At 46.2% G+C, this 25,136-nt stretch overlaps 1 protein-coding gene and 1 long non-coding RNA gene across 3 annotated transcripts in view; both read right to left on the minus strand.

Annotated features, from left to right (window-relative positions):
- Positions 1-25,136, minus strand: part of RORA (RAR related orphan receptor A) — a 711,367-nt gene that overhangs the window by 323,903 nt on the left and 362,328 nt on the right. The window lies entirely within an intron of this gene.
- LOC125908869 (uncharacterized) lies at positions 766-24,850 on the minus strand. Its single transcript, XR_007453459.1, has 2 exons — positions 12,717-24,850; positions 766-10,914 (listed from the first exon to the last, which is right to left on the minus strand). It is a non-coding gene; the product is annotated as an uncharacterized LOC125908869 (long non-coding RNA).

Consider the following 25,136-nt stretch of genomic DNA (forward strand, 5'->3'; position numbering starts at 1 on the left):
TAAAAATCTGGGAATCAGATTAATTCTTAAGACGTTTCCACTCACAAAATTTGAACGTAAGATAACCTTTGATATACACGGCTTATGTGTAACTTAGATGATTCTTTTTTTCTTAGGTTTATTTATTTATTTCAGGGTGGGAGGAGGGGAGAGGCGGAGAGAAAAGACAGAGAATCCCAAGCAGGCTTAGCGCTGTCAGCAAAGAGCCCGATGCGGGGCTTCAACTCGCAAATCGTGAGATCATGACCTGAGCCAAAATCAAGAGTCAGACGCTTAACCGACTGAGCCACGCAGGCGCCCCAGAAAATACTCTTGAGAGTACCTTCTGCATCTGATCTGGTCAGTAGGCACCCAAGGACACCTTTTCAACTTGAGTCTCAGGTGCTAAAAACAGCCCCCACCCTTAGGGACAATTTCCAGCCTCACTGCTGGCTTCCCTCAGCTCTGAGAGGGCGCTGGGCTATCACTGAGGACTATTCAGGGACTCGGGCAGACCAGCTGCTGCTATGCTGAGCCCTGCACCAGTTCTAGGCGCTACACTTTTTTTAAGCACTTGATTTAAATGAAGAAAGAAATTGGCTTATATTTTTAGCAGCTCCTGCTACTAAAACTCATTTGACAAAAGTGCCAAAGGGACAGTTAAGTCTGAGTATGATTTTTTTTTTTCCCATGGAGGAGGAGGAGGGTATAATTTATCTGAAAATGACTGGTACTTTCCTGGCCTGGGGACATTATTCTACCTGCTCTCTTTTTTTTAAAGACATACTCTTTCTTTTTCTCTCCATCAGATTTAAAACTTTAGATATTTATTGTCTTTAGCTTTAGTTCCCAAGCCCTAACGCAACCACAGAAAGGAAAAGGTGTGCACTCTCAATTCAGAAACTCAGAAACTCCACAACCTTCAATTACATTTCAGAATTAAAGGCATCTCATTGGGCAGACCAACACCCTCCCCTTCTCCTGCCTGTGATACAGATAACATGTTAAGTACTTTGGAGAGGTAGAACATAAAGCCTAATTGGAAAACAATATTAATGCGGTGTTTATATATACTGGGTGTGAGACTCAAAGTGTATGATTTTAGAGCGCCCCAAATCCCTTCTTCCCAAATGTTTCTCTTCTTGACTTGCCTTAAAATCTATGTGAGATCCTTCCCCCTACCCACCTCCCCCCCTTATTAGAGCTATGGAGAGAAACACTGGAATGAAAAAAAAAATCTTTTCTTCTTTTTCTTTTTTGAGAGTTAAGGCATCAGTCTATCGGAATCCTCTGCTAAAATGCCTGTTACGTATAAAAGTAACATTTTTAACCCAATAATACCTTGACATAAATGACTTCAAAAGGTGAGTGAGCTGGTAGAAATGGAGCCCTGAGAGAACGGCAGAGTTCAGGGGTTTAGGGCTGGTAAGAAAATATCTGGTTTATATAAAATCTAAAATGAACTCATTTGTTCATTTGCTATTTGGAAGCTTTCTCCAAGAAATGCAAATTATGAAGGGTGGTTATATTCCCAGAGGACAGGTTTAAAAAGTTATGTTTTAATCGTCATTTACTTGAAGCGTAGTCCTAAGGATATCCCCGAACCACCCTTTATGGCAAGGCTTCCATAGGAATGTGTGCTCAGGAACCAGCTTGGGGGTGAACATCCTTCTTCCTGCTGCAGTGATATGGGAATGTGGAGCTGCCTTGTGGGAGAGAAGGGGGTCTCTGAAGGAATGGGGTTTGGGAAGGAGCTGCCTGTGTTGGTCCCTGAGAACAAGGGACCATCTGCACAGGACCCGGGGGTTACCGTCTGCCTCACGATTGCTGCTTCCAGTCAGGATTCAGGACTATTCAGTGACTGCATTCTAGCTATCGCCTTATAAGCAGCCAGATTCAGCTTGTTCGTGTCCATAACCTCTGCTACAGTGGGTGCATGTATTAGGTGCTCACTGAGAACTAGACGAAGAAAGAAAGATTCATGTACATTTCAGAGGCAAATCAGTACTAACTATACAAGGCATTTCATTGTAGAGGATCCCTAGGGTGAAGGACAGGCAACACCAGGAGTGGTGGGGAAAGCGGGACAGACTGAAGAGGCTTCCTGAACAACGTTTGGAGGGGAGGGAACAGAGTTGGAGAAGCAGTGACAGGTGTGAGACTCACTTCCTCTCCCCTCTCGGCCTTGCTTTGGACCTGAGCCTGGAGCAGGAAGGGGAAGAGAGGCAGGCAGGGGAAGAAGGCGGTCCTGCCAAACTAGTGATCAGTTCCAGGTAAAGGAAGGTTTGGGTCGGGGCTCAGAGGGCATCAAGAGGCTCCCGGAAGGAAAGAGAGCCCGAGAGGAGGACAAAGGAAGGCAAGGTGGAGGAGACACTCTTTGGTGACTGTCAAGTCTGGGCTCAGCCACCACAGTGGTCTATTTACTTCTAGGCACCTCCGGGCAGCTTCTGACTGAGGCGCACTGGGTGCAGCCACAGCCTCTGCACAGGGAATGGATGTACCCCTCACCCCGGCCCAGACCCGTGGGGATGTGGGACCCTCGAAGAGAAAGCTCCAGGGAGGCACTGGGCAGAAACCACCTAGGGTATTTCTTAGGAAGAAAGGAATAAAAGCCAAGCCTTGGCTAATGGCTTCTCCAAGGACTACCACTTTGCATTTTCCTTCCCTCTCTTCTTCCTGATTCCCATTGATTTTGAGTCTCTCTCATGTTCAGACTAGTCTCACCACTAGTAGCTCTGCTAGTCTCTCTCAAACCTGTGTAAAGGTGCAGAATTCATTTGCATTCATTATGGTCTCAGGGCAGCTCATTTACTTTCATCTTGCACTATCCAAAGAGTTACTCATTTACTTAGATCGCTTAAGGATTTCCAGGAGTCCTGCAAAAAAGACATCAGGAGTCCTCCTCCACACAGGACTTTGAGGAGAACTGCAAGCCCCACTAGGGGGAGGTAGTGTGTCCCAGAGAGTGAGAGAGACTGCCAGAGCATTTAGTAAGAATCTGCTAGGGAGGAGATGTCTTTTCCCTGGTCCAACCTGGTTCACGCCTCACCTTTGCTTACCTGGATTACTGCCAGTCTGGAGACACCATATGCCCCAGGGAGTTCTACAGCAGGAAGTGTTAGTCTCCCTTGGCATTTATTTATACCTTAGGGCTATTGGAATTCAGTGGGTTGCTGTTCCCTGGGGCATTGGCCTGTTAAACTCCTCTCTCACTGGAATGGAAGGGGCCTCTCTGCTTAGTTCCTGCATCAGTGTTGGGTGCGGGGGTGGGGGTGGACAGTGGGGGACAGAGGGCCTTTTCTACTTCCTGCTGGGTCCAATTCTGCCAAAAAAATACTGGTCTGTTCATGCCTGTAGCTTGAGTTCTTGTCCCACAGGAACCCTGCATGAACTAGGGAGAAGTTTTGCACATCTGGAGGCCTCCAGCTCTGACTCCTTCCAGAATCATCCATTCCCTAATCAGTACAGCCTCGCCAGGACAACACATGGAAAGAGATGGTCAATTCTTCCATTTGCCTTTGTCGTCTTATGAAGCAATCGACTGAAAGGGCAGAGCCCAGACACTTGAGATTCCCATAAGGAGATGGGAGAAATCTCACAGGGTGCCAGAAAACCCCTAAAGGAAAGGTCAGACCTGGTGACCAACTCTTGCTTCTGTTCATCCATTGATTGATCCATCTACTAATTCATCTAATGAACACATACTTTATTCACAACTCCCTAAGACAATTAACATATTGCCTTATTAGTATGAAAGTCTCCCCATCGTAGGGCAGGCTTCTTAAGGTTGGGACCCAGGCCTTACTCAGTTTAGCACTGTGCCTGGCACACATTGGAACCCAATAAATAGATGATGAATGCATGAATGAACCACACAGGTCTGAAGCTACCTACTGAGCACACGACTGTGTTAGAGCTCTTTTAAGGGTGAGGAGTCCCAATATTTGTCTTGGACTTTTGCAGAAAATGGTCTATTTTCATCAACGTCATCACATAGTCACAAAAGGGCATTTCGGTCTATATTCTTCTAAAAGTAAATAACTTTCCATAATTATATGTGTAGTACATGTTTGCATTAAAATAGAAGGAACAGTTGTTCATTTAGAAAATGTGGAAAAGATAGATGGCTTTAAGCACAAAACCGTGGTCTATAGTCTCACCAACACTGTTAACGTTTTGGAGAATTTCCTTCTAGTCTTTTTTCCATATGCAAACTTACAAAATTGGAAACGTGCTGTAGATGCAGTCTGAGATCTTGATTCTTCCACTTAACATTATATCATGAGCATTTTACCACACCATTAAATATTCTTTGAAAATGTGATGCTTAATGGCTGCATAATATTACATTATAGCTCTTCAATTCTTAACTAATGCAGATTTATTGTCCTTAATAACTCCCTGAATCACTGCACAATCAAAATTGTTCCCAGGCTTCTGTAACCATCACAGTGGCTGATGCTGACTGAAAACCTTTACAAAATGACAAGTAAGTACTTCCAGGCAAGTAAAGCTGTTACAACTGCGGCTGGATCTCATTTCAGCTTTTTCCCTCCTCAAAGTTACTAATTCATACAAGCATGCTAATGCCTTTGGAATGTTTATTCTCTTCAAGTTGGAAGCTCCACGGTACACAAGAAAACAGGCATAGAGCGTGATGAGAAACACATGGCCAAAGTCTAGCTGATTCACGAAACACTTGAGATTCACTTGGGCAGGAGGGACCACGCCTCAGTTTAGGAACAGAGATATTTCAATTCCCCACAGTGAAATGATTTTGCTAAAAAAAAAAAAAAAAAAATCATAGGCCATCAAGAAGAGAAACAATAATTCAAAGTTGACACGTGGTCACACGCTTGTATCATCAGTGTGGAGACTGGGAATACCCGGGAGGCTAGGATGATAGAGGAGGTGATGAAGGGTCTTTACCAGACTGGGATATGTTACATAAGTTGTGTCCTAGGTTCTCTTCTACTGAACAACTGATTTCCAAACACTGCCATATTGTCTCTCACTCCTTGGGTCCCTTCCTATCCCAATCCAGTCTTCTTGTCCTTGGAGCTGGAGTGTTTGATGAGATGAATTTCAAACTCTAACTGGGAGGGTTTTGTATGGAAACCGCACTCCAGCACAGCAAGAACAAGGCTGGAGAGCATGTCTGCCGGGGCAGAACTGACTACCCGTGCGCACAGGTTCCCTCCATCATGACACGTCAGCTATTAGGTCGACGCTATCTCCTAATAGTGGGGAGCAGGCGGCAGACCTTTCAAAGTTCATCTGGGGAGCACTCAACACAAAAGCTTGTTACCTTTTGTGAACACTGTTCTACCACCAAAAATATTTCTGTGTTATGGCAGAGACAGCTAGTTATAGCCCGGTATCTCTTACCCCCTTCTTCCATGGGAAGATTTTAGCTGGGCACATGGCCACCCAGAATAAAGACTACATTTTCCAGCCTCACTTGCAGCCAGGTGTGACCACGTGACTAAGTTCTAGCAAACTGGATAGAACTACAAGTGAAACATACAACTTTCAGGTGCGGCCCTACAACTAGCACGACAACTAGCATGACAACCCCCTCATTTGCCAGGGACTTTCCTGATTTTAGCATTGAAAGTTTCACGTCCTGGAAAATCCCCTAGAACTGGGCAAAAATGGAATGTTTGGTCACTCTCTTTCCACCACCTCTCTCTTCAGCCTATTTCCTGGAATATGGACAAGATGGTGAGCCACCTTGGGGATGCGGGTGAAGGAAAGCCCAGGATTGGCAGGAGAAGCCTGGGTCAATGCCAAATTCTTGTAGCTCAGCTGCCACATCAGCTCAGACTTCTACGTGAAAGATAAATCGGTTCTATCTTGTCAAAGGTCTCTTCTTTCTCTCCAGCTAACCTAACTGACCAAGCCCCATCTCTTTTACTACCATGATTTTTTGGCTACCATAATAATTTTGCCCATCTTCTGGAACCTGGCAACACCGGTCTTAACCACGCATTTGATATTTAATCACAGACTTCTTTATATAGTCATTTGTCTTATTACATGCTTATGCCTCATCTCCTGGGAAGATTCTTTAAGATCCAGGGACGCAGTAGAGTATGGTTGAGAGAACAGGGCTTAGAGTTTAGCAGATTTGGGTTCGAGTCTGGATTTCAGCACTTGCTGCCTGCATGATCTTGAGTGACAGTTTTGTCATTTATGAGGTAGAAGTGATTATAATCCTTCCTCTGCACACTGCACTGTGTTGTTTTGAGTTTAGATATTATGGGAATACTTCATCAGCCATCAGTGCACTATAACCATGTTAACTATTCTTGAGAATCAGTCCTCTCTCTAATATTCACCGGATATCGTTAGCAGGCTCACAACAGTTCCAGGGACATAGTGAATGCCAGCTCTGTGAATCTTTGTAGAATAAATAAAGGAGAGGACAAAAAAGGGAAAAATAACAGTTCCTTAAATATTATGAAATTACAAAGAAGAAGGCTCTGCCTGGACATCTGCACCTTCAAATACAAAGCAGGCAAGAAACACTGGGCAGATAACAAAATAAGGCCTCAGATACAAGTTTTCATTCATGAGGGGTTTTTCAGAGCCACGTTACCAATTAATTCTTGGCAATAAAATCTAAGTCAGCAATGCTGGAGATAGGAGGTTCGATCCTAGGGATAGCGGCACCACCCTTCACAGCCTCAACGCTATGTGTTCTGTACCTCAACACGAATATGAGGAAAAATAAAAAAGGCTCCAGATATAGTTTATGTCCGGAAAGAAATGGCTTCTACTCAGCAAGCTGCTAAGAGAGTTGCTATTTTCAGGCGCTCTATAGCTTAGCAGATTACCAAGGTGATGACATTAAGTTTAAGACTCCCTATTAACGGAAGGATAAATGTGAGTAATTCAGGGAGGCCACTTAAGCAAACACCAACTGAAGGATAAAAATCGCCATGAAGCCCACGGGGGAAGAACAGAGACGCAGCTTTACCCAACAGCTCAGACGATGGACCTGACCCAATCACACACATGGAGCTCCTGCAGGTTTGTTGAGAGAAAACCATTTTGTTCGCACCCTTTTCAGACAGCTCCTACTCCACAAGACTGTGAGCTAGTCCCCAAGCGGCAAGGTCCCCAACTTGTCCCTCTTTCCCCCTAGCACCTCAAGATGGTGTTATTTTCCCTCAGGACCCTTACCTTGCAGGATATTTTCCCCCCAAAGTGTTACCTTTGTACTCAGAATAGGAGCCAACCAATTCAGCACCACTGAGCTACAAAGGACTGAAAGTTTTCCTAGAAAGATTTACACTTTCAAAGGGGTGGGAGGCCTTAAACTCAGGAAGCAGATTTGTCATTGTAGACCTCAAGTGTGTCTATGTGGCCAGGGTGGGAGTAGGGCTGTAAGGCCAGGTGGTTTTGGAGGGAGAGAGAACCCCACCATCTTCTGAATAACACCATTTGGCTGCTGTATTGCTGCCTTTCCACAAAGTGGGACCAGAACACTGCACACAAATTGCTCTGATCAAATCAAGGGGCCCTAAAGGAGATCAGGCTTGGCTTAAAAGCTCTTGGGCTATGAGTTAATAAGAATTTTAATAAAAATGGAAAGTATAGCTCTGGGCCGTGCTACAATATCTCTCCGGGTTGCTGGTGTTCTATCAGTCAATCAGATAATCTTTCTGACGTTCGTAAAGTGGAGAGGGTAAGCAAAACTGCGGGCCAAAGAAGGTTTCAAAAACATAACCTGCACAAAGACCATCGGCTCTCTGAATGGCCCTCCAGGGACCTGAGACATACCTGAAAGTGAAGTCTTCCCTGCAAGATAAGACACCAATCAAACAGCCTGGGCCCAACACACTTCACATAACAGAACAATTTCCAGGAGCACTTGGGTGGCTCAGTGGTTGAACATCTAAATCTTGATTTTGGCTCAGGTCATGATCCCAGGGGCATGGTATCAAGCCCCAAGTCGGGCTTCCGTGCTGACAGTGGAGCTTGCTTAAGATTCTCAATCTCCCTGTGCCCCTCTCCCCCGCTGGCACACTCTCTCCCTCTCTAAAAAAAAAAGACCCGAAAAATCCATACACAATTCATTGTCATGACAATCTGTAGAAGACTACCTGTGATGACTGCACCTCCCCACCCCCCCCGCAAACTCTGACAGATGAGGAGCCTGTGGGTCAGAGAGGTGGTGACAGGGGGACCTGATCCCAGGTCTTCTGACTCTTCTGTCCTTCCACAAATTTGTCAGTAGCTTACTTCCACTTTAAACTCAAACTTCCTCTTTAATCATGATGCTCTGATTTAGTTTACTATCCTCAGATACAACCTAGAAGATGGCTGGTCTGCATCATCTGATTCCCCTCCAAAGGTAGGAAAAATCACTGACCCTTTTTTTACCTCCCAACTGCCATTGAGATGAAAACTTACTCTCAGTTTAAAAGCAAACAGCCTCCCTGCTATTTAACTATTTTTGTCTAAAGGACTATCAAGTTCTGTGGTATTCAAGGCACAGTTCAATACCTAGGGTGCTGCTCAATCACTTATTACTCCATTACACCAACCTCTTTTAATATGCCCATCAACAGGTATGTTTCTCATGGTTAAACATGGGTCCTAACAGTTGATAGGCAGGAATGGCTTATGTTTTTCTTGTTTTTTGTTTGTTTGTTTGTTTTTTTAAATTTTTTAACATTTTTTATTATTTATTTTTGAGACAGAGCGAGACAGAGCATGATCAGGAGAGGGGCAGAGAGAGAGGGAGACACAGAATCGGAAACAGGCTCCAGGCTCTGAGCTGTCAGCACAGAGCCCGACGTGGGGCTCGAACTCACGGACCGTGAGATCATGACCTGAGCCGAAGTCGGATGCTTAACCGACTGAGCCACTCAGGCGCCCCTGTTTGTTTTTTAATAAATGGCATTCAGCTGAAAATACAGGTGACATGGTGTAATAGTTGTTTACCCAGAACATGTGGGAACAAATGCCAGCCCACGTGAAGGCACATGCCTGTAGAGAACTACCAGGAGGCTTCAAACACCACTTAAAAGTTTGTGCTGGTCTGTTCTGTTCTCTGTGCCGAAGGACAGAGGAGACAAAACAGAGAAACTTCATTCTTGCTCTTGGTGTTTCACACACTGGTAAGGACATCATGAGGAGACTTGAAAGTTTACACTAGCTGTCCTGACCTTTCGCTCTTCATCTTTGCCACATGCTCCCCCTGCCCCTGATGACAGTCCCACAGGTTTCTTTCATCAGCAGGCTGGTAGGTCCAAACTCCACACTCTTCCTAGGCAATCGATAACCTCCCAGTGTCCATCTCTAGACCAGAGCTCTCTTCCCAGTTTTAGACTCACTCTCCTTTGGTTCCCTGAACATTTCTACACCCATGTCCAGTGGGGACTCCAGATGCAGCATTTTGAGAACCAAATCTGTGGCCTTCTTGCCTAATCTACTGCCTCCTGGGTTCTCCATTTAGCTGGAAACACCCCCATCCAACCACAACAGAAAAGCTGGGATTCTTTTTGTATCCCATCCTGTTTCTCATCACTCAGGTTTACTGGTTGCTAAGCCCTTAAGGGTGTATCTCTGAAAGACTCCCCAGAGACTCCCCTCCTACCCTCCCCTCCCAACCCCACTGCCCTAGGCCATGCCTTCCCATGTCATTCATCTAGTCTAAACCTCAAAACCTTGGATACGCTGCAGCCAGTGATGCTTCTCAAGGTAAATCTGACCGGGACCTTCCCTATTGAAGAAATGCTTCAATGGCCCCCTGTGCTCATGACCAAGTACAAAATCTTTACCTTGACTTTTAAAGCCCTCTATCACCTTGTCTTTGCCCCTTCCCCAGGCTCCCTGAATGGGCAATTAAGGGACGTGTAACTTTAGAGGCAGATCCCAGGCCAGAGCCCAGCAATCTTATTTCTCCATCTTGAATTCTTGTCACAAAAACCACACCTTTCTATCCTGTATTTCCTATTTATTGGTCAATGGATGGAAATAGGAAAACAAAATGACCAGGAAAAAAAAAATGAGGCCTGTCTGATTGAGGTGATTCCAGATGTGCACTGAAGCTTGGCTCACACAAGCTTCTCTCCAGGTGGGGCTCTAGAATTACGCAACGGCGAGGATGCACGTATATCAGTCAATGGGTACTACACACTGCCAACCCCATCCTTCCTTGCACACGTCAACACAGGCTTGGTAGCAGGTACTGCAAGTTTAACATGTGAAAAACAAAGCAAGAAAACAGTGACCTCATTACCTGTCTGGAATGTAGAGACAGTGGGGAGCCTGTCTGGAGGTAGAGGTACACACACTTTAAATCCTATCTAATGCTGGCCGGTGACCTTGGCCTTCGTTTCCATGTTGACCACAGAGTTAGGAAAAACGCATGCACCATTTACTTCTCTAAAGAGCTAACTAGAGGTATAGCCTTCACTGTATCTATTAGCTTTGAAATCACAGAAGGCCCTACCAAATGAGTTAGCTTCTGATGGTCTCCTCTCATGATGCCCCAAACTGGGATATCTGGAAACCTTTGGAAGCAACTAGCTGTTCACTTTGTATGCAAGCATTTGGCATTGTGAAGTTACACCCCGAAGGAAAGGGATATCTCCCTCCTCTTTGTGCCCTTTGGGTTGGCACAGGAAATGTCTATGAACACTCCAGAAGGGATCTTATGAACAAATAACACAGGCCATATAACGTGAGGTGGAGCACAGTTGATGCTCCAAATTTTTTTAAGATTTGGCTTCCCAGCCCTTCTCTAAATAGAGATTTTGTTATCATTGCTTACGATCATCGTTGATATACACTCGAGTCTTCAAATGCTATGGGATGATCTGGATTCAATGTCTGGCTGTCTCCTCTGACACCATCTGTCTCCCCAGCACATGCTCCAATGGAACCACGGGCCACAGTTTGAGTAATCTGCTGATAACTCTAGAAAACAGGTGCAATTTTCATTCCCATCAGCTTGGGCCAGATCCCTACCTGCTGATTTAAGCCTGGTCTGGCCTGTAGAGTCCTGGACCCTCATCCTGCTTTTAACACTGAACACAAGCTGACCCACACAGGGTCTAGGTGTGGGACTTTACCCTGGCTGTGACAGTACAGCACCAAACATCGAGAACATCATGAAAAAAAGAGAAAGCTCTCCAGCTGTATCCAAACATCCAGAAGTCTGGCATGGGAAAGAGGGAACATCTTGGCACCTGCCCCATCAACCAGGGTGTGCTGTCCAAGCAGGAAGGCAGCAGGTCCCAGGGCCTGGCTGACCAGTGCCCTGGGTTGGCCATGGAGAGAGAAGCCTGTGGCGTACCTTGTCTGTGCAGGATGAAATCTGGCCTGAAGACTACAGACCTAAGGCCCATCCTTCTGGAGGTTTCCTTTAGAAAAGAAGCGTGAGGCCAAGTGAAGGGGGGAAACAACAGTGTGTTCATAAATAACCTCACCCACACCAGATAACAACAGCCTCATACTTGCAGGTGTCAAAACTGTGGCCAGGTCAAGATTTCCCTCTTTGCTTTCAGTTCCCAGAGAACACGATTTAACCAAAACCACATTAAAAAAACTCAGTGTCTTCTGGTTCTAATTCAGTTCCCCCAGACAATTTTCTTCTTTTTCTTGTAACAGGGCATTTGGAGCCCCACCTGACTGATCATCCTTGAAAACATTCATTCAACACATATTAAGGGCTTGTGTTATTGGGCACTGTCAGCACAGTGTGCCCTACCTTTAATGAAGATAATGACAGTAAGACTGAGCAATCAGTATATTAACAACAATGATAATAACAGTTGCTAATACGTATTGGCCCTTTATGTGCCCCACTGAAAAATCTCTTTAGTTGTATTTTTAACTTAATTTATCAAGCCACCCTAAACATAAATACCAATGATTATCTCATTGGGAGCTCCGAGAGATTAAGTGACCCAAAGCCACAAAGCTGATAGACAGTGGAGCCCAGATCTGAATCCAATCTGCTGGGCTTTTGAGATCGTACGTTTACGTACCATATTATATCCTCACACTTCCACACAGTACATGTGGCAGAGGGGACCCTGGGTCTATACAGTGATCTCACAATTCCGGGGAGCACCGTTCATGGTATTCCATGAGATTGGTACCCGTGGGAGCGCAGCTCCATAGGATACAAGGAAAAGTATGGCTCCTGCCCTGGTGAGATAAAGTGACCTTGTCCTGGGCTCTTAGAGGCACTAGAAGTATAGGTAGAAAAAATCTCGTACAGGGACAGCTATGTGTGTGTCTGCATCACTGGTAGAGGCTTATAGAGAGGCTGGCAACCAGGAGGCACTATGACAATTTTGCTGCCTGCCTGATTGAAGGAAAACATTTTAGAAGGTAAATAAAGAAGGAAGATTCCCAAACTGGAAGAAGATGAACTAAGATTCTGTCTGTCATGCTTAGCAGGCTGGAGCAGGGTCAGGCAGGAGAGTCCTCCCTGTGGGAGGACCATCTATGGTACGTGAGCTACGACAGGGAGAAGGGAGCTGAGTGTGCCGAGCTGGCCCTGAGATGGTTCCAGTAGGTAGAGGAAGGTCTGAGTCTGTAGCAGCAGTTAGAACTGCTTCCAGAGTGAACTCTACTCGCTGGGGACTGATGTTGCCAACTACTGCCATAACATGAGGGGGGGGGGGCAGCTTGGTTTCTTTGTGGGACATTCAAGCCTAAGAGAGCCTACTCGTAATGGGAAGAAGGAGGTGCCTGTTTCTGCGACTCACTGGCTTCGGGTGACTTGTCCTCTCATCTGTGTGTCCTCAGCATCTGTCCCAGAGGGCTCTGCAGCATCCCCGGAGGGCACCGAGGGCCTGGCATGGAGCTGGGTGAAGACGATATCTCCTGGGTCCTCAGGCTGGATTTGGTCCAGGGCTACCTCTGCAGAGCCAATCTCTCTGCACTTCACCAAGAAGTGTCTGAACACTGAATGCAGAGCCAATGACACCTTGAATCCTGTTGTAGCTCTAAACTGCAGCGGGGCTTGACCTGGGGAAAGTTAGTTCAGCCTCAGGGTTCCCATTAGGAAGAAGATCATGACAGCTAGATGTTTGCTAAGCTGTTTTCTTCTCTCTAAAGGGACCCTGCACGTGTCCAGCCACTGCCAGACTGGCAGAGGAGAGATGGGAAGGAGCTCTAGGTTAACTAGCACACTTGTCACCCAGCCCCCCTCTCTCCTTGTCCCAAGAACCAGTGGGTCTAGATTCTGATCTGTGACAAAGAAAGGATGTGCTCATTATCCCCTAAAGCCTGCATCCGTGGCCTGCAGCACGCCCGACAAAGCAGTCTGCCTTTTTGCACTGTGGTAACTGCCCTTGAAGCCTGACTGGCTGGAGCCCAGTTGATGGTTTTTTGAAAGCTGTTACCCCCAAAAAAGCAATGCTGAGTTAGGTGTAGAGATAATGATCTCTGCGCTGTCACACCACACGGGGAGGGAGGGTGGCGATGATACCACCTTCTTCCTCGACAACAATAACTTACGGAAGCCAGAGAAATTTGGGCATTGAGAATAAAAACATTCACTGCACTTACCAAGTGTTGAGTGACTCTCCATTAGCACTGTCAGCAGAGACCTGCAGGAAACAACTGTGCCTCGTTTTCTCCCCACACCACCCAGCAGCTGACAACAACTGCCAAGAGACAACACTTGGAAACAACACTTGCCCGGAGACTCCAAACATTCTGCGGTGGCTGGGAACGCTCTCACGGGCCTCAGGCACTGCAAGGTATCCTCACAGACCTCTTGCGTTCTGAAACCCAAGAGGAATCTAGGGCTGAGTGATTCTGTGCGACTAGAGAGAAAGAAAGAGGAAGCAAAGCCACAAGCTGGATGGTTCTGTGGCAGCCGCCACGACCACCATCCGACCAGCAGGTCACCTGGCGATGGGTTCTCTCTCTCCCTTTCTGTTGCTCTTGCTTGCTTTCCCTCCCTCTCATCCTTTCCTGGGACTTTTACTGCTTCTGGAGAAGAAGGCAACTGCCCTTGCTTCTGCCATTACAAAGAAAAGGAAGATGAAAAATACCATTGAGAAATACCCCACTGTTATTCTGGAAGGTAGAAAAGAGGTCAAAGAACCTGCTTTTTCTGTCCCTTTGGGAGGGATGCTTCCCTAAGGAAGGGAGTAGGTGGGAAATAATAGAATTCCAAGGCCACAAGTTGACATTGTGGGACCGACACCACCACTCCCATCCCTGTGTTGTCAGTCATCTTATTCCTCATTCTCTACTTCCCGACAATGTTGTTCTCGTTTCCATCTCCTCTTTCCTTTGGTCATTACTGTTTCAGTTCATTTTTCCTCACGAGGAAAGTATAGACCATGTAAAACCATCTCGAACCCTTTGTGCACAAAGCATGACACAAAATGTACAACCAATCAATGTGCCCAAAACCACGGTGTTGGGACCTGGGTCAACAGTCACCCCCACCCCCAGGACAGAGAACACTCACACCCCAGTCTGGGTTGATGCCTTCTTTGGTACATCCTCCTTCATTTTCCTCTACTGCCTCTCAGCCCAGGGCCCAACTCATCCTCCTCAGCCATCTTCCTTTTTAAAGGTCTTGATTCTGTTTTTCCATTCCATTCCCTTTGCTACCTCCCTGGGCCCTCATCCATTTTGCTTGGACACCAACAGAGCCTGAGCAGGCTCCAACATTCCTTCTTGCTTCCGGTGCACCCCAAAATGATGACAGGTGGAGATTTCCCCAAACACCAATTTCTTTAATGCCATTCCCTGCTGGAGTATCTTCAATGGCTGCCCATGGGCTGAAGGCCAACATCTAAATCCCTTGCCTTGGCAGAAAGGAGCCTCTATGTTCCGGCCCTAACTTACTTTTCTAGACCTTAATAATACTAGGTTTTTTTTTTTTAAAGCTACCACTTATGGGGCACTTACTACATGCCGGGCACAGCACTAAGACTTCATCTGAGTCTGTTCTTCTGACAGTCGTACAAAGTCCTGTTACCTGCCCTTCGGAGATGAGAAAATAAGGCCCACAGAGATGAAGTGACCATGAAAAGCTGTACGCTGAGTCAGTGGGCCCAGCACTTGAACCCATGTCATTTGTTATGATACCAAAACCTGTGGTCAGGATGGTAATAGGTGCCCTGTGCTGCAGCCAGACCATCCTGGGCTCTGCCATCTACATATGCTTTGGCGGCCATGGATCACCTCCGCTGAAACCCAACTGAGGACCATGTGCAGAGGAGCCCTCAATGCATATGACTTGAGAATGCTCAGCCTTCAGAGTAGAAAACAGGGTGACAAACATGACACGCAGCCTGGGAGGCACTGAGTGGCCAGGCACTGGAAGCAGGCCACAGCATCTGCCGGGTGAGGGCAGTGGTGGTGGGGCTGGAGCTGGCTGGATCTATCTGAGCCAGAGGACAACTGCGTGCTGTAGCCCCCTCCCCCTCACTCCATCCTCCTTTTCTACCCACTGCTGCTGTGTGGCTCCCAGAGCCCCCTTCCCAGGGGGCATTCTCCAAACCTCCACACCTAAGGACGACTCAGGTAGGAAGCTGGGTTCTGCCTCCCTCTTTCTCCAGCTGTTTTGCTGCTAGGAGATGGAGGAAGGGGGATCCTCACTGGGCCTCCGGGTGATTCTTCTTCCCTCGTCCAAGGCACAAAACTCCCAGAGCCCCTATGTTAACATGAAATGCTTCCGGTCAGACTCTTCCATCATAGAACACTCTGAGTTCCTAAAAGTTAAAGAGGTAAGACAGAATCAGACACAGAAGGAAGCCATGGAGGCCAGCCCCTCCATGAGCAGGTGAGTTCACCGGAGCCTGGACAGAAAGTACTTGTCCAAGGTCATTCAGCCTGAGAGTGGCAGAGGCCAGGCAAGGCCACGAGTTCTAAGTCTCCCAGGCACAGAGCTCTTTGCCTAGCCAGGCAACAATGTACTGCCACCACCCAAACCAATGCCTGCTTCTACTGTCCCTATGGAGGTCATGGTTAAGCGTCCATTGACTTCGCAAGAGCCACATGAGCTATAAAAGCAATTCTTCCCATGTGTCTTTCAAGGTGTCAGCAGAAGTCAAGGACACTTTGAGGATTCACACTCTGACCACAGCAAGCCAGGTACTAGGAGGGTTAAATCACTTGTGAAAGGAAAGCCACAGGCTGAGTCAGAACCAGGGAGAGACTGGCAGGCACAGCCCTGTCTGGCTGGGGAAGGCCAAGGTCTTCATTTTGGCAAGGACCCGTAAGGTGTCCTCCTGTCTTTCCGGGGGGTCTGGTGCACTCATTGGGTTTAAATCTTAAGGCGAAAGAGCCTAGGACACTAAATGCTAAAAGTGCTTACAGCTGAAGATCCCAGGATGCTATCCCAGGTGCTAAACATCCCAGGACAATGCACAGAGCCCTCCTCTAGTTGGGTCAGCCCACCTTTCTCCAGCCTCACCTCTGTATGCCTGCTCTGCTCAAGCCATACTAAACATAGCCCACATGTCCATATCTTCCTTATCTCTTTTGCTATTCCCTCTGCTGGGAATACCTTTTACCTTTTTAACTGGAATACTTGTACTTGACTTTAAATATGGATTTTAAATGTCTTCTCCTTTTCATAACCTCCCCTGGCTCTTCCTTTCTAGTCCCCCTTGTCTGTCTTCCTTCAGAACTGCATTTATGGCACTTCTCGGCCCTTTCTGGGTTAAATCCTAGCTATTTGTTAACATGCTTTCTCTCTACGGCTATGGTGAAAATCTCTCAAGGACACTGGCTCAATCATATTCATCTTTGTACCCTAAGTAGTTGGGTCAGTTCCTGACACATAGAGGGAAAAAGAGAATTCCCTGCTTAAATTAAATAGAAATACGTCTGTTTAAGGAAAACTTTGCTCCAAATTCCCAAGTGAAAAGCCAATAAAGGTTTTCTTTTCTAAGAGTAGAGCAAAGGCCTCATTATAGATGAATGGCAAGGTATCATTTTACAAGCTGCTGCCACGAGCAAACCTCCACACACGCCTAAACGCACATGTGTGTGCATGCACACACACACATAAAAGCTGGAAGGAGGTGGATGCTCTCTGACAAGGTGCAACAAAGAAGATAAGATCACCCTGCTGCAAAAGAAGGTAAGGCACGTGACCATGTGGGTAACCCCAGGCATAAACGACACCCTCAGCAAGGCCCAGCTTAAATCTAACCACATCATCTTTTCATGAAGCAGACATGAAAAAGTACGATTAAAATAATTACAAAAAGGGTGGTTTAATGCCTTCTTGCCTCGATGGTATCAAAGCTACACACTCTGGAGCTACTTGGGGAAACAATTCTCTGAGATAAGAAGATGAGCTATCCGCTCAAGAGAACGTGCAGGAAGCCAAGGTAACTGGGCAACACATAACGAAACAGTTTGTGGCTAATGAGCCATCTAAACCAAAGAGTCCCTGGGCGGCATCAGTTGTGTAAGTGAAGGAAACCAAACCCACCCTTGCCTCAAAGTGAAGACTTTGTGGGTGCCAGTGTGTGTGTGTGTGTGTGTGTGTGTGTGTCCTAACCAAACATTATGGCTAAAGTGAAATTCACAGCTCTTCCACCTGTGGCTGAGACTAGTATAAAATGAAAATGTTGAAGAGTTGAGACTTATTTTCACGCAGCAGCCCTGAAGTCCCCTTCTGGTGACTCCGCCTGCTGTGTGACTGTCTTGCCGAATGACCAGTGCTGCATCAGTGCAAACTGAGACACCGGCATTGGTTGATCAGCATATCCCAGACAGAGATGCAGAATTCCAGCATCACGGTGTTCTGATACAGTTGGGTCTGAATTCTCTGAGCCACAGCGACAGGTGTCTTTCTCCCTCTGGAGCTCTGCTTACACCCGGTCCATGTTTTACTGCAACATGGTTTTTCCATCAGTCTTCACCCAGTAAGCCTCCCAAGTAATCTTCCCATGATTATTTCAGGTCCCAGAACTAAAGAATGTGATAGCTGGGATGGGGTGCAGGGCATTTAGATTCCAAACTTACAGACCCAAAGGCTTGCTATTGAATCTCAGGTCTGCATTAGTCAGTGCTCTTTGCTTTGGGGTAAGTTACTTAGCCTAAATCTCCGTTTTCTCATCTATATAAACTGGGAAAACTTTACTTATGTAACGTATGTGGCACAACCACGAGCACAAAGTTAGACGTCACGGTATGGAGCCATTATTATTATTGCCACCATCATAATCTCTCCAAACCCTCTTGATTTCTAGAAGATCTTGAGGTCCAGAGAGGTAAGGTGCCTTGTCCTAAGGAAATGAGTCTTGTGTGATCCAGTAACCATTGCCCCTGCTAGGTGATGACTAGACCACAGGTAGTAGCACTCAGAAATAGCTGAGTTCGTGGCAGAACTTAGATCTACTGATTCTCAGGCCAGAACCTGACCCAGTGTACCACAGTAGTGCCATGTACTGTTATTTATTATTGCACGGTTATTATTTTTTTTCTCCAGCCAGGTCTTAAGTCCCTGGGAAGTAGGGACCTCATGCTGCTTAAGTTCCTCCAGATTGTAGCACTTCACAGGTAGTAGACAAATATTTGTTCACTGGCTGATTGCAAAGATGGCTGCTGATTTTGAAAGCAACAGGTTTCCATCGAGGCTGATTCTCTCCCACACCATCATGTCCTTGTAATTTTGGGAAACTCACCCAAGAATGTCTTGTGCTAATGTGTTATCACAGGGAAGCATTCCACCCCTTTTTGGGATGCAGATATAGATCGCTCCAGATTGCAGGCACACTAATTAGAGCCACTGGTAATTTGACTGCTGCTCTAAAGCCCCAAAGCACTCACTGAAGGCACCTTTGTCCTTGCACATGAGAGCTTCTGTCCCTACATGTCAAAACAGCCAAACTGTCTTTTGATGGTGCTGCTGGTACCCACAGCCCAGATGTCCGGGTCAAGGTGCCAGCCCACCAAATCCATCATCAGAAGGGAACCTGGTGCCATCCCTTTTCCGGAAAGCAGTGTGGCACAGATCACTGGCTCTAAATAGGATATTCTAATAAATGTTGCTGTTATTTTTACTGTCTTGTGCAGTGTTGAATATGCTTCTCCTAAGCTGGCCTTTATGTAACCTCCATGACCTACCTTTTTAATTCAGATCTTTATTTTCTATTTCATAAACCCTTTTAATTTAATATCACTGTAAAAACTCTAAATGAATATACATGGTGTTATTGTACTAAGCTTTTCGGGCTAGACTTTTGTGGCTGGTTAGCATCAGGGATGGGTCACTGTGAGAGCATAGGAAGGCATGGGTACAGCTTGGGAGCGTCTGAGATACAGTTCTTGCCTAGCAACTGATACCCTCTTGTTGCTTCATTCAATTTTTCCCATTCTTGACCTCTGCCCTTGTTTTCCATAATATCGGTACAATGAGTTGAATAAATGGCCCTGTCTATAAAGAAGTGGGGAAAGTGTGGCTTGGGCTAAAACTCTCAGGGGATTAAAGGTTATGAGGGGTAGACAAAGAGGTGAACTTAAAGACCACTCAAATGGATAGAGATAGGTGTTCCTTGGAGGTTCCAGCCAGACAAGAGTCCACTCAGAGTGGACCAGGGGACACATTCCTGTCTAGAATATATTATATTCTTCTTATGAAGTTGGGAATGGCTAAGGGCAGTGACATGTGCCCCACATTCTGTGTGACACCCCACTGTTCACTGCTTTTTCAAACATTCCCTGAGTAGACTCTTCACAGGATTGTGAGGACCGTGTCCAGAGGTGCACTGTCCAAAACGGTCGCCACAAACCACAGGTGGCTATTGAGCACTTGAAATATGACTAGTCAAAACTGAGATGTGATTTAAGCATAAAACATACACCAGAGGTTGAAGACATAATACTTTTTTTAAAAGAAGGTAAAAATATCACATTCTTATGTTCTTTATATTGATTATATGTTGAAATAATATTTTTGATGTATGGGGTTAAGTAAATGTTTTATTAAGAATAACTTACCCTGTTTCTTTTCACTTTTTAAAAATATGGCTACCAGAACACTTAAAATTAGAAATGTGCATTGCATTATATTTCTACTGGCCAGCACTGCTTTAGACAATTGCCAGAGAAGTTGTTTCCATTAAAGTATGGATCAACCCAGTGAAAAACACAACTCTTGAGTCCTCTGCCAACTCCCCATCACACTCAGAATGAAGTCCATGCTCCCACTCTGGCCCCCATGATGCTGAGGCACCTGGGCCCTGCCTACCTCCCTGGCCTCCCTCTGGATGCTCATTCAAATGAGTTGGAACCTTCCTCAGAAACTCTAAGCTCAGGCCAGGCTCATGATCTTTGCAGGATGTTCTATCTGGAATACTCTCCCTCATATGTTTTTGTTATTTGAGTGTCATCTCAAATGTTACCTCCTCAAGAAAGCCTTCCCTCGGGAGGCACAATAATGTCCCCTGATGACGTCTACATCCTGTCTCTGGAATCTATGATTAGGCCACCTTATAGAGCAAAAGGGACTTTTCAGTTATGATCAAGTTTAGGATTCTGAGATGGGGAAATTATCCTGGATTACCCAGGCAGGGAGGATCTTTATAAGGAAAAGAAGGGGGTAAGAGAGTCAGAGTTGGAGGAGATGTGATGACACAAGCAGAGGTCAGAGATGTGCAGGGCCAGGAGCCAAGTGGTACAAATAGACTCAGAAGCTGCAACAGGCAAGAAATGGATTCTTCCCTAGAGCCTCCAGAAGGAACACAGGCCTGCCAACCCATTTTAGACTTCAGACGTCCCAAACTGTAAGATAAATATGTATTGTTTAAAGCCAAAAAACGTGTGATAGTTTGTTATAGCAGCAACAGGAAGCAAATACACATCTCAACCTGAGATTAGGTACCACCCAATTTCCAGTTCCTCTATTCCATCCTTCTAAGTTATTCTTTTATTGTTAACAGACAGCATCCAATTTATTTGTTAATTTGCTTACTTGTCTATTTTTAGTCTCTCCTGACTAGAATGTGAGCTCTCTGTGGGAAAAGACCTCCTACAGCTTTTACTATCAGGGATTCTGCCTTTTGAACTAATGCCTGGCACACGGTAAATGCTCCTTGGTCTGAATAAATGGTTTATGAATGCATAAATGACAATGGGCTATTTAACAGATTTTCATGCAACCAACTGGATCGAAAAAAGTACACCCAAGGAAATGAGATGAACAGTACGGACAGAGTGCTCACTACTTATAAGGTACATGAGGTACTGCAGAGATGTAAAGAATTTGATGACCCCACAGTCTCTGTAGTGAGACATGTATAGGCACATGATAAAACAATGGCCTGTGGGGTATTAAATGGCTGGAGTCAAATGGGGGTAGGACATTGGGTATGAGCAGTGGTGGGCTCATAAACGAGCTCTCAAAACAATAACGATGGCTTGATGTGTAGTTCTTTCCAGTTCTGTTTAAATGCTCCTAAAGTGACTGCTTTCAAGCTGCCACTGCAATGTCTCTGAATGTGGCTTGGGGAAGAGTCAAGTAGGATCTTGCTGGGGTGGGGGGTGGGATTTCAAGTGGACCTAGAAGAGTTGAGACGATGAGGATAGACTCAGGAGAGGGCAAGAGGCATGGAGCACACAGAGGTTAAGGATCACTTTAAGGCTGGTGAAGTGGGGGGATCAATGGCCTTTGTGGCTCCAGTGGGTTTCTCGTCATTGATACAAACAGAAATAAGAGATTAACTAGAAGTCACCATGAGAAGGTGGCTAGAGAGATATGGGAACAGAAAATCTTATTGTCGGGAGGATCTTGATGATTTTTCCAGCCCAGCACCGATTTTAATGAGTCAAGGGTGGACTTAAGAGACCAGGCTAGCAACACCCAGAGAGGAACAGTGAATAGTCCGTGTTTGCTGAGCTGGTTTAGAGGATATCTTGCCCCGAACTCAGGCTGATGTCCTCACTTATTCTGCCTCTCCAACGTTTGATGATTGACACAACATGCAGCACCCCTACAATCCTATCATAAAGATGAGCAGTCAAATGAACTTGGGTTCCCAAAGTAACTCTCCCTGGAATTCCCATTGTTACCCAGGTGTCACTTCCTCTAATTTATAAGCCTGGGTGATTGGATTCTGGGGATCCTAGGGTGGTGTTTAAAAAGTTGGTAAAGGGGCACCTGGGTGGTTCAGTTGGTTGAGCATCAGATGTCGGCTCAGGTCGTGATCTCACGGTGCGTGATTTCGAGCCCGGCTTCGGGCTCTGTGCCGACAGCTGGGAGCCTGGAGCCTGCTTCGGATTCTGTGTCTCCCTCTCTCTCTGCTCCTCCCCTGTTCACTCTCTCTCTCTCTCTCTCTCTCTCTCTCTCTCTCAAAAATAAATAAACATTAAAAAAAATTGGTATGTATGTTGGGGGAGCCAGATTGGCTCAGTCAGTTAATCATCCAACTCCTTCTTGGCTCAGGTCATGATCTCGTGGTTTGTGAATTCCAGCCCCATGTTGGGCTCTGCACTGACAGCACAGAGCCTGTGTCAGATTCTCTCTCTCCCTCTCTCTCTCTTCCCCCCTCCTTTGTGTTCTCTGTCTCTCAAAATAAATAAATAAACGTAAAAAAAATTCAAAGAATAGTTGGTGTGTGGGGTCAGACGGTATCTGGATTTGACTCCTGATTCCACCATTTCCCAGTTGAATGATGCTGGGGAGGTGACTTGATCTCTCGAGACTCTAGGTTCCTCATAACTAAAATGGGGACAACAGTTCTCCTCAGAGGTTTCTGAGAGGATTACATAATACTTAAGAGACGCTCAGTGTCACACCTGGCACACAGCATGTGCCTGATCAGTGTGCACAATGGCAGGGATAACAGTGAAAATCATGTCTTTCCCCTTCTCGAGATCCTGCCAGACAGAACTTCATCTCCAAAACTATTTTTCTAACAAGCCCCTTCCCGCCGTCCACATCACCTGTCCGTTGTCTTTGCTCTGAGCGGAAGCCCTCTCCTCACAAACCCTCTGGATAACTGGTCCAACGGCCCTCTCAGACCCATGCCTTCCTTGTTGATCACTTTCAGAACACACATTTGTTTGTGTGCAGGGTGCGATGTTTTCCTTGCTTTGGGCGTGTTTCAATGAAGGACAGGATAAGGCCATTATGTGAACACCGGGACAACAATGAAGACAAGACTGCTTTCTGAAAAGCACTAAAAAGCTTTATTTTGCCTGAATGGCCATTATTTTCATTCTTTTTCCTCCACACAAAGCAGCGGAGCACATTTCATTCAGTCCGTTGCCGAGCGAGTGGGTGTGAAGATGCCATACAAACAAAAGAGGTAACATATTGCTGTTGTCAGGTCTCTTGTTAAGTGCTCTGCGAGGTGGACGGAGCTTCCCCGCCAGCCCACTGCTGGACTCATCAGGAACAACAATGCCCATGTATATATAAATACAAAAACCCTACCTAATCCTTGACATGGTTACACGACAATCTACAAGCAGGAGCCGGATTTCAAAAATCGGCACAACATAAAAACGCAGCGTTCTTCTAAGACGTTGGCAACCTGTCACCCCCTCCGACAATTTTAGGCGTCAATCCTGCCGCCATGGAGATCTCGTTCCCTGTCTCCCAGGAAGAAGGCATCATGGCTCTGTTCCTGACACACCAGGGCCCATGGATGCGCCTGTGAAAGGCTTCAGTGACATGAGCTTGGAGCAGCCATGAGTCTGGGGAGCGGGGAAAGTTCGAGATACCAACCCAGTTGGGGTGGTCTGGGTCCCAGGCTGTCCAAAGCACACAGCTCAAAGTAAGAGAAAACCACTGACTCCTACTCTGAGTTTTCTGAACATAAAAAGCAACTTCAAATAGCGGGAGGAAATAAGTCTTGGTATTCTGTAAGTTTTACTTTATGAAGGACATTTAGTGGCTTTGGTTCATGGCTGTGTGTGTGTGTGTGTGTGTCCCCCCCCACCCCCGCTCCCACAATGGTTTTCCTCCCTCCTTCCTCCTTTTTGCTCAGAACGTCACTGTGAACTGTGAACTGAACAGTTCTCACTGTGAACTGAGAACTCTTCTTCTGGATCTCTGGATGGTTCTGAAGGAGGAGGAAATGTTTCTTGATAATGTCTCAGCTCCTGAAGGCCAAGACTCTGCCACATTTCCCGCAGGCTCTCCCTAGCGTCTTGCGTATGCTCGCACTATAAATACGAAGGGAGCCAGTGAAGGAGCAACGTCATCATGACATGTCTTCCCATTTCACCATCCCCATCAGGCCTTATCAGAAGGACCCCTGCCCTGGCTACACACCTGTACTTGAGCCTCAGTCGGAGGTCGAGGGGGCTGTCCCAGTGTATTTCAGTAGAAGAGGGTCATGGTTAAGAACACCATCATGGGTGTTCTTACTGAACAACCATGTGCCTGGTGCTGTGGGGAGCATACTACATGGGTAATGTGATCTGTGTTTGGGGGCCTCCTCTCCCCACCCATCCCCCAGCTGTGTCCATGGCTGGCGTCCTGCCTTAGCACACAGAAGCTGCACAGCACTCCCCTACTTGCCAGCTGTGTGTGACCCTTAGAAGTTTATTATGTGTACAGTGTGTGTAAGTTCCAGTCTCTCGGGTATAAAATGAGGAGAGCAACACCTAACTCCCAGATGTCTTGAGGATTAAATAAAACTATGTAAGAAGCACCTAACACAGGGCCCGGCACAAAAGGAGGTCCTTAGAAAATTCTGGTGGCCGGCTTCTGTTTGATAAGCAGTAAAAAACAAACAAACAAACAAACAAAAACATTTGAGGGAATGAGATGAACACGTGGAAAATAAGCTGGGAACATTATAGACTTATCAAATAATAAAGAACCAAACAGAATAAATAACAAGATCTCTCGGGTGCCTGGGTGGCTCGGTCGGTTGAGCGTCAGACTTTGGCTCAGGTCACGATCTTGCAGTTCATGGGTTCGAGCCCTGCGCTGGCTCTCAGCTGTCAGCACACAGCCCACTTCAGATCCTCTGTCCCCCTCCCCCACTTACACTCTCTCACCCTCTCTCAAAAATAAATATATATTTAAAAACATTTTTAAACAAAACAAGATCTCTGCTATGGGCTGGAGCTAGGCACAGCGCAGGGGGAACTAAACACTCTGGCTGAGTCTGCAGCAGATAGTTTCATGGAGAAAACTAATCTGAGAAGGAACTTGCAGAAATGGCTTAAGTGGCTATGGTCCCCTT

Source organism: Panthera uncia (genome assembly GCF_023721935.1).
Source record: "Panthera uncia isolate 11264 chromosome B3 unlocalized genomic scaffold, Puncia_PCG_1.0 HiC_scaffold_1, whole genome shotgun sequence".
In the NCBI taxonomy this organism is placed as follows: Eukaryota; Metazoa; Chordata; class Mammalia; order Carnivora; family Felidae; genus Panthera; species Panthera uncia.